The sequence below is a fragment of the Ictidomys tridecemlineatus genome, chromosome 14 (assembly GCF_052094955.1).
Source record: "Ictidomys tridecemlineatus isolate mIctTri1 chromosome 14, mIctTri1.hap1, whole genome shotgun sequence".
Taxonomy (NCBI): domain Eukaryota; kingdom Metazoa; phylum Chordata; class Mammalia; order Rodentia; family Sciuridae; genus Ictidomys; species Ictidomys tridecemlineatus.
Window position 1 is genome coordinate 38,509,453 of NC_135490.1, and position 16,608 is coordinate 38,526,060.

At 37.3% G+C, this 16,608-nt stretch overlaps 1 long non-coding RNA gene across 1 annotated transcript; it reads left to right on the plus strand.

Moving 5' to 3' along the window:
* Positions 1–35: 35 nt before the first annotated feature.
* Positions 36–13,700, plus strand: LOC120883690 (uncharacterized). Its single transcript, XR_013430323.1, has 4 exons — positions 36–177; positions 12,714–12,848; positions 13,378–13,510; positions 13,657–13,700. It is a non-coding gene; the product is annotated as an uncharacterized LOC120883690 (long non-coding RNA).
* The last annotated feature ends 2,908 nt before the right edge of the window (positions 13,701–16,608 follow it).

Sequence of the window (16,608 nt, forward strand, 5' to 3'; positions counted from 1 at the left end):
AACAGATTACACAAACGAACAACCAGAGACTACGTAACCCAGAATGCAAACTCGGTCCCGGGTTATAAATTCCCTTCCGCTTTAGGGAGAGAGACTACAAATCCCAGCAGTCTGTGCGCTTCCAGGACGAGGCCTGTGCGGAAGTGGATTGGCCCCTCCGGACCCTGGAGATAGAGCGTGGGGCGGGGCTAGTTTTCTGTGGGGGTGTCAGCTCCAGGTGGTGCCCCAAGGAGGAAGAAAAGACTGAGGTCGCACTTTCTTTCTTACCCAGAAACTGGTCGCGAAGGGAAGGAAACAAAACAGCCCTGACGATCTTATCTAACCCCCTAATGTTAACGTGAGGAAATAAATCCTCGGAAATTAGTTTGCCACACCTTATATATACCTAGTCGGTGGGAGAATCATAAATATTGTTAATAATAAATACTATTTTAGAATCACGTCCTGCTTTTTCCTTAGAAGAAAAAGATATCTTTAATCAGAGTTTAATCTCTGGAAACTTTCTCATAACCTGTAGCCTTTGAATTCCTTTTATTTGTACCCTTCTGTTAACAGCTCTATTAAGATTAACAAATTGACGGATTATCTCTTTAAAAACAAATTCGATAAAGGAGGAGAACTTCTTAAGTTAAAAACAATTGTCAATTTTAGTTGAGTGCAAAGGCATTCTAGCTTTAAACAGTTTATATTATGGGATAACTTTTTTTTTAATGCAAAATAAAAGTAAGAATGGGCTTCCGGTTTCCAACAATAATTCGTTCTCAGTGACCTACAGAAATTTTTTCAAAACCAATTAGTAGAACTACATCTCAGAACACAATTCAAAAAAAGCTCTTCCAAGCCACTGCGATTTGCTACTGCATCCGAGTTCAGTCATCAGGACCAGAATGATCACTGATGCTATTACTTTAAAAACATTTTGTTGTTGTTTCTAATATTGCTAAGTACAGAGATTAAAAAAAAAAACTGGCGTTGAACTAATATTTTATTGAAGGATGGGGAAATGATGGAGTTTAATGTAGGTAATTTGTGTTGTAAGAAAAGTGCTGTGAGAGCGCAGGTCAGAAAGCAACCAATTGTCTAGGTGTTAATTGGAATCCAGAATGCTGTATCCTACTTTTATCGCTCTGAGATCTTGGGCAAGTTACTTAGCCTTTTTAAGCCTCAATTGCTCCATCTATGAAATGAGGGAAAGGGAATAATATTGCCTATTTCGAAGGATTTAAACACTTTTATTCTTAGTGTTTATTTTATACCAGGCAGTGATTTTCTTAATTCATTACTATGATTTTCTTAATTCTCACAAAATCCCTGAAGAGGTTGGTTTTGCATAGGACCCATTTTACAAATAAGAAGTAAAATAAAGTTCTGACAGAACCATGTAGTATAAACTAGATTTAAACTGAGGTATAACTGATTCCTTGGAGGAACTTATTGTTGTTAAGACAGAAAAGGCAGCCAGCTAGGTGTGGTGGCACAGGTCTCCAATCCCAGTGGCTTGGGAGGCTAAAGCAGGAGGATTGCAAATTTGAGGCCAGCCTCAGCAACTTAGTGAGGGCCTAGTAACTTAGACCCTCTCAAAATAAAAATATAAAAAGGGCTGGGAATGTGGCTCTGTGGGTTAAATGCCCCTGGGTTGAATCCCCAGTACCAAAAAAGGGAGGGCGGATAAAAAAAAAGTATTAACACATGGCAAAGCCCCCAAACATTACTATCCTCATCATTTTGTTATATATGTTACCAAAGCAAATGAAAAGAAAAAGAAATGGAGACAGACCTCAAGAGTCTGAATTTTATAGGGTTTAGCAGGGCCACCTTAGGGAAGGAGTTTGTCAGATACTTTTGGCAGGCAGGGGAACTTTGGCAGATAAGGAAAATCAGAGTCAGAGTCCTCACCCCCTCCAACACCCCACCCCTGTTAAGTTTCCACCTATATATATAATTTTTAAGTGTATGTAGAAACTATTGCCACTAAGATTTTTAAATTTATGGAATGTCAATACTATACTGTTAGTGGTGGGAAGAATTTGAAAATTTCTTAAATTAAAAACAAATCCTTGGGCTGGGGTTGTGGCTCAGTGTTAGAGCACTTGCCTAGCACATGTGAGGCCCTGGGTTCTATCCTCAGCACCACATAAAAAATAAATAGAATATTTATTATGTATTGTGTCCAACTACAACTAAAAAATAAATATTAAAATTACAAACAAACAAAAAACAGATCCTTAGGCAGGCACAGTGTTAAACATCTGCAATCCCAGCTACTCAGGAAATTGAGGCAGGAGGAACTCAAGTTGAAGACCAGCTGGTGCGATATAGCAAGGCTTGCCTCAAATAAAAATTTTAAAAAGGGTTGGGAATGTAGCTCAGCTATAGACTGCTTGCCTACCATGTGCAAGGCCCTAGGTTCTATTCTCAGTATCACAAAAACAAAGGGAAAGGGTTCTTAAACTCAAATATGGGCATTACTGAAATTTACAGGGGAAAAAGTAAAGAAAAATCAGAGAAACTATAAAATTAACAGTAACTTCCAAAAGTTTAATGTTTAATCTAAAAAGCAAACCCTATGGCAATGAATCAATTTTGTATCAGTTGTGCATGACTATGTCAAATAAATGTTATAGGCAGAAAGTGCTTTAGTAATTCAGAATAAAATAGGGATATATTGTCTCAGAAATTATGATAGCTCCAAAATTTCTATATAGGATGAAATTAGGGACAGAAATATGTGAAAATATCTCTCAGAAATAGAAGAGTTGCCTTTAAGATATATATATATATTGAAACCACATTTCAATTGTCCTCATTTAGACAGTTTAACATGTGTTAAGATGCAGGGTATAAATGACAGATTGAGGTTCAAGGAAACATGACACTCCACAAACTCAGATAACACATCAAAAATGAGCACTAGACAACACAGGAACCAGACTAAGTGAAGAAAAGCATTCGTGTAGAATGAAGGATGGGGATGTAGGAGAAGGCAAGATTGATGAAGAGGTTGGAGCCAGGCTATAGAAAACCTGAACTACTGCTCTGGAGAGTTTGGGTTTTGTTTTGCAGTCAGTGTGAAACCACTAAAGATTTTGGAAAGAAGGAAATGATGTAATGAAATGGTTAAGACTTCAATCTAGTAGCAACGTTTAGCCCAGACCAGAAAGAAAAGTAAAGGTAGAGACAAAAGGGAGCAGGTATGAAGTAAGAAAGGCTTGGCATTAGGTAATAACAGGATAAATTAAACAAGGAATTTGGATTTTTTTAACATAAACAATATTGTTGTAATGCATAAAATACCATTTGTTTCTGTTGATATTTAGTAGGACACTGATCAGGTGGTTCTTATAACATTTTGTATTACGTTGTTTATTTTTATGTTGTTATATTTTGTAATGTTCTTTATTCACAGACTGTAATCATGGCTTTAGCAGAAACTATGCCTTTGTACTTCTTCATATCCCCCAGTTCTTTTATTTTGATTTTCATTAATTTGGGCTTTGAAACAAACAGTTTTATGCAATTCCTGTTTTCAACCTGCAGGTGGTGATAGAACTTAAAGGAAAAATTTTCAGTGACTATATTAACTTAAATTATATCATTGTTTTTTATGTGATTTTTGATACCCCCCAAAATATATGTCAAATTTGTAAATTATAAGGTAAAATAATAATAACACTCAAGAACCCACCAGCTCACCTAACACATAGAATTTAATATGTTAAGGGACTTCTCATTCTTTTCTCCAAACTCATTTCTCTGTAGACATAAAAAAGTACTAACCTGAATTCAATGTTATCATTCTCTCATTTTCCTCATATAACTATGGATGTTCACCAAAATATTGCTTATTTTTCTTGTTTTTAAACTTTATGTAAATGGTATCATACTGGATATATTTTTATATGACTACTTTTTGTCCAAAATATCTTTCTGAGATTCATCCATGTTGATGGATGGGAACATATTTATATATTTTGAGATATATCTAAAAGAATGTAACAGGATTTTAACTTAATTGAGTGGGTAACTTAATGAAAAAATAGTTGGTCATGCCAAAGAAGGGAAAATAGTTGGTCATGCCAAAGAAGGGACTAGTTGAAGACCTTTAGCCTAGCTTGTATATCTTTTGGTTAAATTTAAGCATTATTTCTTCTCTTCTTTTATCTGGCCTTGACAATATTGGCATTTGGGGAAGGATGATTCTTCTTCTTGGGGATTGTCCTGTGCATTGCAGGATATTTAGCAGTGTCCCTGGCCTCTATCCACTAGATTCCTCTAGCAACCCCCATTCCCAGTTAAGAAAGCCAAGAAATGTCTCCTGGCATTGGTTGTCAAGTGTTCCTTGGAGTTGCAGGGAAGAGAGAAAAATCATTCCCACTTGAGAAACACTGATCTGATCTTTACATTAATAAAACTACATTAATTGTGATTTTTTATATAAATCTTTTGCTCAAAAACTTGAAGTTAACATACATAATGAAATCAATTGTATAATCATATCAGCTAATTATATCAAATTCACACGTGTAAGTAATGTTTCAAGGCTCTTATTGCTTTCCCCCATTTTCCTATATCTGGTTACCATGACATCTCTCATTACCGCCTAGTTCAGATCTTCATTACTAAATAGAAAAATACCTAATTGCTGTTTTCAATATACAGCATTTAGTGTCTACACCAATCTGAACTGTCTCTTTCTTCAGAAACAATTTATGTTCTTTTCTTTCAAAAAGCATTCACTCAACAAATGAAATTCTTGTAATTCTGGTAACTTCATCCACATTTGTATTTCACCAGTCTTGATGGCTTTAATTCTACAAAGCTATAATTATGACACACTTCTTATATTTCTTTTGCATGTATTCTTGGGGGTTTATATGTCTTTACCTTCTAATCCCTATTCATTGTAAACTGGTCAGGGTTGGGATAGTATAATCCTCTGTAGGACATAGCAAGTTGGAGGGATTATGAGTAGCAGTAAATAAAAAGTCTACAATAAAAATATATTTTTCTTAACCTTCTTTCATCCCTACAGAATAAAACTATTAAATATAACCAGATATAGGTTGTTAATTAGAGAAATCAGGTAATTTGATGAAAGAGTTTCAAAAATATTAAATTATGGGCTTTTATTTTCTAATTCATAAGAAAAATATGAGAAAGGAATAAAAATCAAACCACAACTTTTACTTTAAAACCCATTATGGAGGGTCTGGAGTTGTGGCTCAGTGGTAGCGTGCTAACCTACCACACATGAGACATTGGGTTCAATCCTGAGCACTACATAAAAATGAAATAAAAATTGTGTGTCCACCTACAACTAAAAAATAAATTTTAAAAACCCTTTATGGAAAACAAAATTGTATGAAGTAATGACTCACAGTTGCCATGGTTATAAGAGAGTAATCTAAAGTGACTTTATAAAACATTAAATTTCACCCGGAAAAGTGTTTTTTCCCCTCAAAAAAAAAAATAAGATCTGCTGGTTTGATACACGCCTACAAATAAGTGTGGGCTAATGAGGGTCCAACACAATTGGCATTACACTCATGCACATTAAATTCACTCACTATTTAGGGAAGCTACAACTGAATATGCTGTGGGCCCCCCCCCCTCTTTTACCATAAATAGGCTTCCCATGCTGCATTTCTCCTTCCATGATAAAGATTCTAAAGTCAGAGAAGAATTGGCAAAGCGTGCATGAACTCCAGTTAGCCGGGTGAGAAAGATTAGCATGTGCTCTCTTTAACAGCAGATAACTAAATAATTTTTCAGGCTCAAAAACTGGGGATAATGGGTGATAGGGTGGACTATGAAGGATCTACCCCTGATCCAGAGAAGGAAACAAGGAAAACCCTGACAATAGGTAAAACAGAGTGGAATAAGGCAAGGGTTAACAAATGTTTTCTGTAAAAGTTCTGATGTTAAATATTGTCCACATTGTGGGCCATAATCAATTCTGTGGTTGTAGAATGAGAGCAGCCACTGGCAAATGTAAAGGATGCGCATGTCTATGTCCCCCAACCACTCTATTTACAAACACTGAAATCTAGATTTTATATGATTTTCATATATCACCAAATATTAATCTTCTTTTTTATTATTTTAAACCATTTAAAAATATAAAAGCAGGCAGTGGTTACAATTTAGCCCACAGGAGATAAAATTGTTGACCTGTGACATAGAGCACTAAATACTTTTAGTTCTTAGATAATTAATGTTAGATCAAAGTAGAAATTAGCAATGGAAGAAAATATAGTTTAATTACTTTGCAGAGTGTTTATTTGATGTGGAACATAAATGTAACTGGACAATATTTATAGGTATTAGTTTGTACCATATATTTTCTTATATATTTTGTTATCTCCTTTCCAGACTAGATGTAAGAATAGGTTTCCTCTGCAAAGAATTGTCACATCCAGATGTACCAAAAGCAAAACATAAAATTTTAAACGTTGAAGAAAGATAAGGTGAAAATCAGAGCAGATCCCCCTCCTCATGATTTTCTGGGGTGGAAAGAGGAAGCACTGGGGGTAAATTAAAATAATTGGATGTTTTCACTTGCATCTCTGAAAAGGAAGAAGTGATCTGTGTGGATTAAAAACAGATCTCCTTACCTGTAGCAGGCATAGATGCTCATGGTGGCACTATGCAAACCTCACCCCATCCTCAGAAATCACATGCAATCCCCTGACTGGAGAGAGACTGAATTATCGGATATAATACTGAAGTAAGTGAGATTAAGTTTCTCCAAGCCTGTAGAATGGAGCCTTTAGGGAACATGTAAATTTATGGCACAAGAAACTACCTACTAGCTCTCACTCCCTCCTTTGAGAGTGTCTTCTTTCCCTTTTCATATCCCTTATAAAAAATCTCATGCTTGTCACTGTAGGAAGGAAGGAAGGAAGAAGGAAGGAAGGAAAGAAAGAAAGAAGGAAGGAAGGGAGGAAGGAAGGAAAGAAGGATGAAAGGAAGGATGGAAGGAAGGAAGGAAGGAGAGAGTTACTTTATTGATACATTTCAAATGTCAGATACCTGAATGTTTGCAAGCCCTCAAAGTTGCCAGGGTATACATATCTCCATCATATATACAGAAAGAAACCTAACCTGACTGGCTGATGTCTTCTAGGATCCTTGGAGTTTATGTTTTTTCTATCATTTCTGGTTTCATACTGAATTTCTGTGATTTCTCTCATCTAGTCTCTTTTTGGCTATATTTTTTTCTCCATTGTATATCATTCCCAAAGCAAAACAAAGCCTCTTTCTCATTATTTTCTCAAAATACCATGGACACAAGGCATCTTGATAGGATGCATATTCACTGAAGATTTAAAATTAACAGTGGAAGGTAAGGAAAGAGAGAGAGGAATTAACCTTCAGTAAACATCTGAAAACTGACTATTCAGCATTCCTGTGCTTTAAAGATCTTTGACGATAGCCTAGAACTTCTCACTGGCTCCTCTGTCTTGCTCAGTTCCTTGTTATCTCTAGGGATTCTTTCTTCAGGCCCTATTCCCCATTCATGTCTCATTCACACCTCCTGTTTTCACCTCTTTCTCTTGTATTACCTGTAGAAACTCCATTCTTCATTAACATAAAATTTTGCTTTCTTGAGCTTGCTCTTAGCCCTTTCCAGCCAGACCTACTTGTCAAGAGCTGTCCACTGGTTGCATGTGGGTCACCATGCATGAATGCCTAGTGGATAGAGACATTTGGTTCCTGGGAATGACCGACCAGTGGACATTTTCTCTGGTCAATTGCCCAGGGACAATGTGAATTTCTGTCCTGCTCTGCCGTGGCCCACATAGCACCAGAGATGGGTGTGACCTGCCAAGATATCAATCAACCTGCTGACTGCAAGACATCAGGAAGCAAGAAACCTTATCTCTGCCTTTGATGTACCCCCTTAAACAAACCACCCTTAGGTGGTTCTTTGTTTGTCTAATTCCAGAACCAATGTGGACTAGACCTATGGGCGGAGAGGGGGTTCGCCTTTGTAAATACATTTCTGAATATTTGTGTTTTTAAATTCACTAATTATTTGAGATTTTAAGTTTAGGGTGGCTTGGATTTTCCTGGACAGGAAGAAAGAACCCCCCAATGAGATGCTGGCTATCGACCCCAATACTTAGTATTAAAATGAGCACTGTTTATCCACTGCTACACTTTGTGTGACTCCCAGATGGAGTTCGAAGAAATGGTTGTCTTTCACCCACATCCTTCGTGGGCAGTGAAAATGGGGTTCCTCTTGGTGGAATAGGCTGGCTGCAAAATAAAGGCTAAAAAAAAATAGAGTGGCGAAAAAACCACAGAACACAGGAAATATTTTTAGAAAGTGGGGGTGGGATGGGCTAGACAATCTTAGGGATCGAGCTTCCACACTGAAAAAAAGCAAAATGGAGCCCTAACTTACTTTATTCATATCAGGGAATATCAGAGATTTTCCATGGAATATTCTTTGCCAAATAAGGTAGGAGATGGGCTGTTCAGTTCCCAACTGGTTATGCCCAACTTCGGAGCTACAAGAGGGGTCTTCTTAGTAAAGCAGAGGTTGAGGTCATGTGCCTTGGGCAATCTAATGTGCACAGGGCCGCTGCAGATAGTTCCCAAGGAAAAACCTAAATTTGCCTGGCTTTGATACCAGGTGAAGACCCTCAAATAATTCATAGTGGCTTCCCCACAGACGTCCTCTTTGAATGTTCAAACTAATTGCATAAAGTCCTCAACTATCCTGATTAGCAGATACAGTGAGAAGAAACATCTCCATTTCCCTGACATCTCCTCACCTGATATTCAAGAATAGAGTAGGGGACAGCTAACTCAGTTATTGGGGCCAGTCTTTAGTCTAAATCATGGCAGAGAGGAATTAAAGACCGTGGCCAGTACTTTAGATGGGTGTCATTTTTTGTTTGTTTGATATATTTCCTCCCTTCCATTCCGCCTTCTTGTTATTATTTGAAACATTCTCACATGGTCTGGGACCATCATTACCCTCTGCAGCAGTGATTCTTATTCTTGTCTATAAAAGCTTCTCATGAAGGATGTGTGTGTGTTTTGGGTAGGGGAGTTGAACAGGATTGGGTTGACATGGAGAGAGGGATTCTTCATAATATATTACACTCCAAGTTCATGTTACCCTCAGTCACCATTGCCTTGGGCTTCCACTCTGCCTCTTTCTTCCATTCTCTGTTTCTGACACAGCCCAAAGAGGGTCCTCCCCAGAGCTGGTGCCATGCTTTTTGGACTATCAGTCTCCCAAACTGGGAGGAAAAGTAGAAAAATAAACCTCTCTTCATTAAAAATTACTCAATCTTGGGTGTTTGTTTTTAACAGAATGGAAAACAAATGCAGATGAGTTTTATGAAAACTTTTAGAAGAATAAGTTTTGATGAAGAAGGCTTAATGTGAGAAATTAATAAGAAACTGCATGATTAGACTTGAGGTCTCCTTGGAAGGAGTTATTGTAAAGTGCATAGAGCAAAAGTCATTGCCTTTGGTTAAGGAGTTCATGTGAAGAGGCACTGTGGAGTCAGTGAGTGTAGATTGTCCTTTTTACAAAGATTAATTGAAAAAGAAAGAGAAATAGGAAGGTAATTAGAGGCAGGATTAAGGGAGGTTTTGATTTTCTACAATTTGGAAGAGTTGAACTTGCCTAATAGAAGGAAAGAGGGCAAGACCATAGAAAAAGAGGACGACATAATGAAAGTAATGTTGACAAAGTAAACAAACTGGGAGTGGTGGCACCTACCAGTAATCCCAGCAACTCTGGAGGCTGAGGCAGAAGAAGAGTTCAAAGTTCAAGGCCAGCCTCAGTAATTTGGAGAGCTCCTGTCTCAAAACAAAAAGTAAGAAAGGACAAAGGATATAGCTCAGTGTTAAAGCCCCCCTGGGTTTAATCCCCAGTATCAAAAAAGGTGGGGGGGATGAGAACCAAAGGAACAATTCTAGAGAAGAACTGGGTTGGGATTTGGAGGACAGGTACTTTGTTTAGGTTAAAACAGGAGGAATCAATACCCATTGAAGCAAAGCTCCAGCGATAAGGGCTGGCATTGGTGAATAAGTATAATCAGGTCTTTTACTACATGGGGAAATTGTGATGTGGGCTCTCTCGTAGGTTCTAATAGGGTGAGAGGGTGAGGCCACATTGTCTGCAGTTATACCCAACTCAGTTGAACCCCTTTATAAATTTACTTCTTCATTCCATCTACTTTTTCTACTCTCTGATGTATGCTTCATGGAATTTCTCTCAAATAAACTACTTGCATCCATATCTTCATCTCATATGCTTTGGGAGAACCCCAGTTTAAATGAGGTTTAGTTCAGACATTATCCAAGGCTTTCTGATGCTAGGCCTTGGATTTTTACATCTAAATATACTACATCCTTTTGCCAAACTGGGTATATGCCATGTTCTGGATACAAGTTGTGCCTTTTATGTCTAAGTCTTTGTCTATACCTGTTGGTGCTATATTAGATTGAGTAGTCTAAAAAAGGATCTTTTCAGGAGAGATGTTTGAAAACAGCAGAAGAGCTATCAAGTTATGTCACTGTTCTTCACTTCCACTGTTTCTGAATCCTACTCCTCAAATAGCTGGCTAGAGAGATCTGCTATGTCTACTTCTACTCCTTTGTCTGTATCTAAAATTACAGATGCATTTTGTCTAAATGTAAGTCCATTTCAAAAGCTACATATATCTGTGTCATTGACTAAAAAAAAAAATAGATACAGGCCAGAGTAGGAGAGAAATCTGGGAGATGAAGAGTAGCAGGAAAATAGTAACATCAACATATCAGTTGAAATTCTTGGTTGGTTACTGATGGGCTAATTTAGGCAATAGTGAATTTATTGTGTCTGATTTGTTGTCTTTGCAATACTGACTTTACTTCTGATGTATAACATTTATCCTAAATGTGGTCCTATAGTTGTCCAGACAACCTGAGGTATCTCATAGAATTCCTCCTCCTTGAAGGTTCTTCAAAGAAAGAAAAAAATGATGATTTCTTTCTCCTCACCTCTAAGGGCTGCTGAAACTCCACTCTGCTTTTAATTGCTGTGTTATAGCAAATTAAAATTTGCCTCAGTGTCTTGTGCAGCTTAATTACTAATTACCTAAATGAGCTTTTTTCTTTGCTTGACAACCTGGTCCCTCAAAACCTGACTCCTTAGTAGCTCATTGATGGTTCTTACTTCATTCCTTTTTATTCATTTGTTTAGTTATTTACTTATTCATTTATTGGTTATGCTGGGGCTCAAACAAGGGCCTCATGTGTACTGAGCACCTGTTCTGTCACTCAGCTTCCCCCAACCCAGTCTTCAACTTTTTCTTGGTGCCATTTTTTGTTTGTTTGTTTGTTTTAATTAGTCACACATGACAGTACAATGACCTTGACATATCATACATTTGAATCAGATGGGATATACTTTCTCATTTTTCTAAGTATACAGGTTGCAGAATCACATTGGTCATGCAGTCACACATATACACACAGTAATAATAATGTCTGTTTCATTCTACTATTCTTCCTATCTTCCCATCCCCTCTCCTCCCCTCCCATCACTTCTCTCTACCTAATCTAAGGTAACACTATTTTTTTTTCTGCTACAAGATCTTTCATTACAGATTAAACCAGAAATTTCTCTCAACTTTCTTTATTGGAATGTAAAATTCCTGCGCCAAAATGTGAACGAATTTGAAAATGTTAGTAAAGTGATTTTCAGAGGATTATATTATGTGCATCAGGACTCAGAGCTTTCTCATCTCACAGATAATTCTAGTTCTTTTTATTTTCTGTATGTATATATGGCTGTCTTGCTCACTATATATGAAATTAAACAGTCCCAATCTTGTTTCGATAGAAAAGAAAATGAAACTTTATTACATTTATTCTGTGTATCAGGCTTTGTAGTGAGCAGTTCACATTCATTATCAATTTGGATCAGGTTACTAAGTTTGAGTCCTTAAATGCTATTACTGATAGGAAATGTTATTATGTAATGAAAAATAAATATCTCTTAGCTCCTATTGTATAGTCTGTATGTGCTGCTTTCTATGGATATGCAAATAACAACAATATGACCCCAATCTCCCTTTAGTGAGGAGAGGCATTCGGTGCATGCTGCAGAGATTTGTGATAGAGGAAAAGCAAATACATGGGAGAATACTCTACTCAGTCATTGATTCTGTTATTTCAATATCCCTTCAACAAAAAATAAATGGGCTAAGGAGATGAGCAGGCACTTCTCAGAAAAAGATATACATTTGATCAATAAATATATGAAAAAATGTTCAATATCTCTAGTAATTAGAGAATTGCAAATCAAAACTACTCTAAGATTTCATCTCACTCCAGTCAGAATGGCAATTATCAAGAATACAAGCAATAAGGGACGGGGGTTTTAGCTCAGTTGGTAGAGTGCCTGCATAGCATGTAGCAAGGTCCTGGTTCAATCCCCAGCACCACCAAAAAAAAAAAAAAAAGAATATAAACAATAAGCACTAATAAGTGTTGGCAAGGATGTGTGGGGAAAGGTACACTCATATATTGCTGGTGGCACTGCAAATTGGTGCAATTACTATGGAAAGCAGTATGAATATTCCTTGGAAAACTTGAAATGGAACCACCATTTGTCCCAGCTATCCCACTCCTTGATTTATACCCAAAGGACATAAAATCAATATGCTATAGTAATGCAGCCACATCAATGTTTTTTGCAGCTCCATTTACAATAGCTAAACTGTGGAACCAACCCAGATGCCCTTCAACAGATGAATGGATAAAGAAACTGTGGTATATATACACAATGGAATATTACCTAGCATTAAAAGAGCATAAAATTGTGGCATTTGCAGGTAAATTGATGGGAGTTGGGGAATATCATGCTAAGCAAAGTAAGCCAATCCCAAAAAAACTAAAGGCTAAATGTTCTTTCTGATAAGTGGATGATGATGATGATCCATAATGGGGGAGGGGGAGAATGGAGGAACTTTGATTGGCAGAGGGAGGGGAGGGTCAAGGGGGTAGGAAAGATGGTGGAATGAAATGAACATCACTACCCTAGGTAGATGTATGGTGTGACTGACTCTACATCGTGCACAATCAGAGAAATGAAAAGTTGTGCTCCATTTGTGTACATGAATTGAAATGCATTCTGCTGTCATGTATAACTAATTAGCATCTGGAGCCATTCTGGAAGGAGCTATGTACACACTTTTAAGTGCTGAGTAAAGAGGTACTGAACTGTTATTGCACCCGTTGCAATGTAATTGAACCTTACCTCCACTTGGATAAGAAAGGTGCAGCTCCAGGAATGGGTGTCACCCGATGGGGTTGAGTTACACCCACTTGTTTGTTGTAACCCTATCCTTTGTCCTTTTTTAGAAAGAATGTTCCATGGATTAGCTCCCCCCATTAATAAACGTGAGTTCGGGGCATACTCCTCCTCTTTCTTGCCTGCCTTGCTCAGCTTATGGGAGCTGTGGCAGAGGAGCGGTCACTGAACCCAAAGAAAAAGGTACTTTGTGTGTCTGTGTCTTTATTTAGTCAGCCCAAATTTATTCAGAGTGACCCTGATTGATTTAGTTGCATGTCCTTGCAAATTACAACAAATAAAAAAAATCCTCTCACAAATTCTATCATTTTTGTCTTTTTTCTTTGCAGATGGCAGAACAAAACAACAGCAGCAGCAACAACAACAACAAAAACCTACACCATATAAATAAATAACTGTGAGATTGGACCTCAATATTTCCGAATCTTTGATGGCCGGTGGCAAGCATAAAATGTCTAATCTAAAAGTTCTAGAATTTTCCCTTAATGACTCTAAAGAGAGAGCATGAAAAAATGTATTAGTCTTAGAGGAATCAATCACTTTGACGACTATTTTTGCCATGCACATATGAGCAAATACCTTTGCCTTGGATCCTGAGAGATTTCTAGTTATTGGTAAAATCATCCTAGTGCAAATATAAAAATTTTAAATGAGAATTTAAAAAGCTCAATATGCTAGGTTCTTATCTCTAATACACATGTAGGAAAATAAGTTGTTTGAAATGAACTATATGTAGGACAATCAATAAATTAATCAAAATGTGTATATAATTGTGAACATTAAACTTCTTTGTTCTCAACATAACATACAGCTATTTCAAAGTGAAAGCAAGAAACTGTTTCATCGAAAATGATATTTAGGGTTTCTCTCTCTCTCTCTCTTTCTCTCTTTCCCCTCTCTCTCTCCTCCTTCCTCCCTCCCTTCCTCCCTATCTGTAGTGCTGGAGATTGAATTCAGGGCCTTGTGCATGTTAGGTAAGCACTCTTCCATTGAGCCACATTACCAGCTCTCTATTTAGAAAATTTATCTTGAAAAACAAGGTCAAATTTTAAATTTAAATGTGCAAATACATTTTTTGACAAAGTACATATATGCATGTGTATTATCTTCATAAACACACACACACACACACACACACACACACACACACACATTTTTAAAAAAGTTTTTGAGACAGGGTTTTACTATGTTGCCCAGGCTGACCTCCAACTCCTGGGCTCAAGCAATCCTCCTGCCTCATCCTCCTTATGACTAGGACTACAGGTGCATACCATAGTCCCTGGTTCAAATCTATGTTTTAAAATTTTCAGCTACAGTCCAAAATTTTGTCAGAAGGACTAACAACGCTGGGGACTATAGTTTGAGATTATATCATAACAGTATGTATCATCATGTGTTTTCTAGTTAATTGGATGATATTTCATGTGGAAATAATGTTTTAAGAATCTAAAAACCAGAGAAAAGAGATCCATTTAGATCATATTTTTTAAAATACTTTTTTTAGTTGTTGATGGACTTTATTTATTTATTTATTTACATGCAGTGCTGAGAATCAAACCCAGTGCCTCACACATGCTAGACAAATGCTCCACCTCTGAGTACAACCCCCAGCCCTTGATCATATTTTATCAAAAATTCAATCAATGTAATTCGATCAATGTCATTCCCCAGTAACTTCTCTTTCCCTCAACTGAAGGCAGTTTTGACCCCCAGGGACACTTGGAAACACCAGTATTCATCTTTGGTTGATACAATTAGGAAGGCAGGGATGGAGATGTCAGTGGCATTCAGTGGACAGATGCCAGAAATGCTGCTAAACAGTACAATGTGCAAGAGCCAAACGTCCTTAGTACTGAGGTTATGAAACCCTCAGTAGGCAATGAACTGTAAACACAAAGAAGGTATAGACCAGGGTTCGTCTGCTTACTCTGAACTTGGCCCAGTTCCTGGCACTTGGTAGGAAAATATTGGATAATTCCTTTTATTATTTTTTTAATTTTAAAAGACATTTAAAAATGTGTCTTAATATGAGCTCTTGTCTTCTTTGTCCCCATATTTTTATACCATACAGCTTAATTTCTTCTTCATCTTTTAAGTGTAAAAAATCTGTTTTCTATTAGAATTTAACCTTATTGGGTGGAAAAATTTTAATGGTATACAAGCTTATGGGGAGATTCTTCTTTAATAAGAAAGCTGTTATTGTTCAAAAGCATAAAATGTATGCAGCTCCAAAGTTCTTGTATATATAGTATAGTAAAAGAAAAACAAACATTCCTTTACTAGAACTCATTTTAATTTTGAAGGAAAAAATAGAATAAGAAAACATCTTTTGCACTTTTGCCTGTTAGGAAATCAATGTAGACATGGTTAGATAATGAGAGAGTAGAAATAAGAAAGTCCAGGTAGGTGAGAAATCTCTGAAAAGAAGAGTAATGAATAAGCATTTCATTTTATCTTAACTGGTATACTGGGGAGGACACAAGTTTTGTGTAAAGTAAAGCTATGCATTTTGAGAAATATGTCAAATATCTATCAATATTATTTTTTACATGCTTCATGTAGCAGGCCTACCGGGAGAGCAGTCAGGTTTGAGCAAAATTCAGAGAACTCTGGGAGGTCTCCAGGAGCCAAGAGTGTACTCAGAAAATTTCTCTCTGGCCTTCAGCTTACCTGTTTGGGAGACTTATTTCAAGGGTCAGAGTTCAATCAGAGAAGCAGAACTTCTATAAGGGTTTGACTTAATGCAATTGTGGGAGCTGGCTAAGCTCTCTCTGAAAAGTTGCTCTTTACAGATCATGTTAGAGCTTGAACGGACAGAAGTAAGAAGGTATCGCGATGTGGCTAGCACCTGTCTAGTGATTTTTCCTGTTCAGGAGGGGATAAGCTACCTAAGAAAATAAAGTCTGAAGTACTTAGTGAAGAAATAGGACAAAGTCAGAATTAGTTTTAAGGAAGCGCCTGATAGGATCTTCCAGTCCACGCAGGAGCTGGAACAAAGCAATTAGACATTGGCTCCGGTGGTTTATTTAAGGACAGGGAAAAGGTTTCACCAGTGGAATCTTGCTTCTTGAGGTCTTGCAGTCAAGAGGTTGATTGGCATCTTGGGAAGCCACACCCATCTCTGTGAGTCCATGTGCCCCTTCTCTGGTGCTGTGTGGGACCTGGCAGAGCTGCATAGGAATTCACAGGTATTTGGGTGGTCTTAATGTATTTGGCAGCATTGCCACTGGAAGTTCCCAGACACCAGATTTCCTATTAACTTGCTGTGATGCTGGTCCACG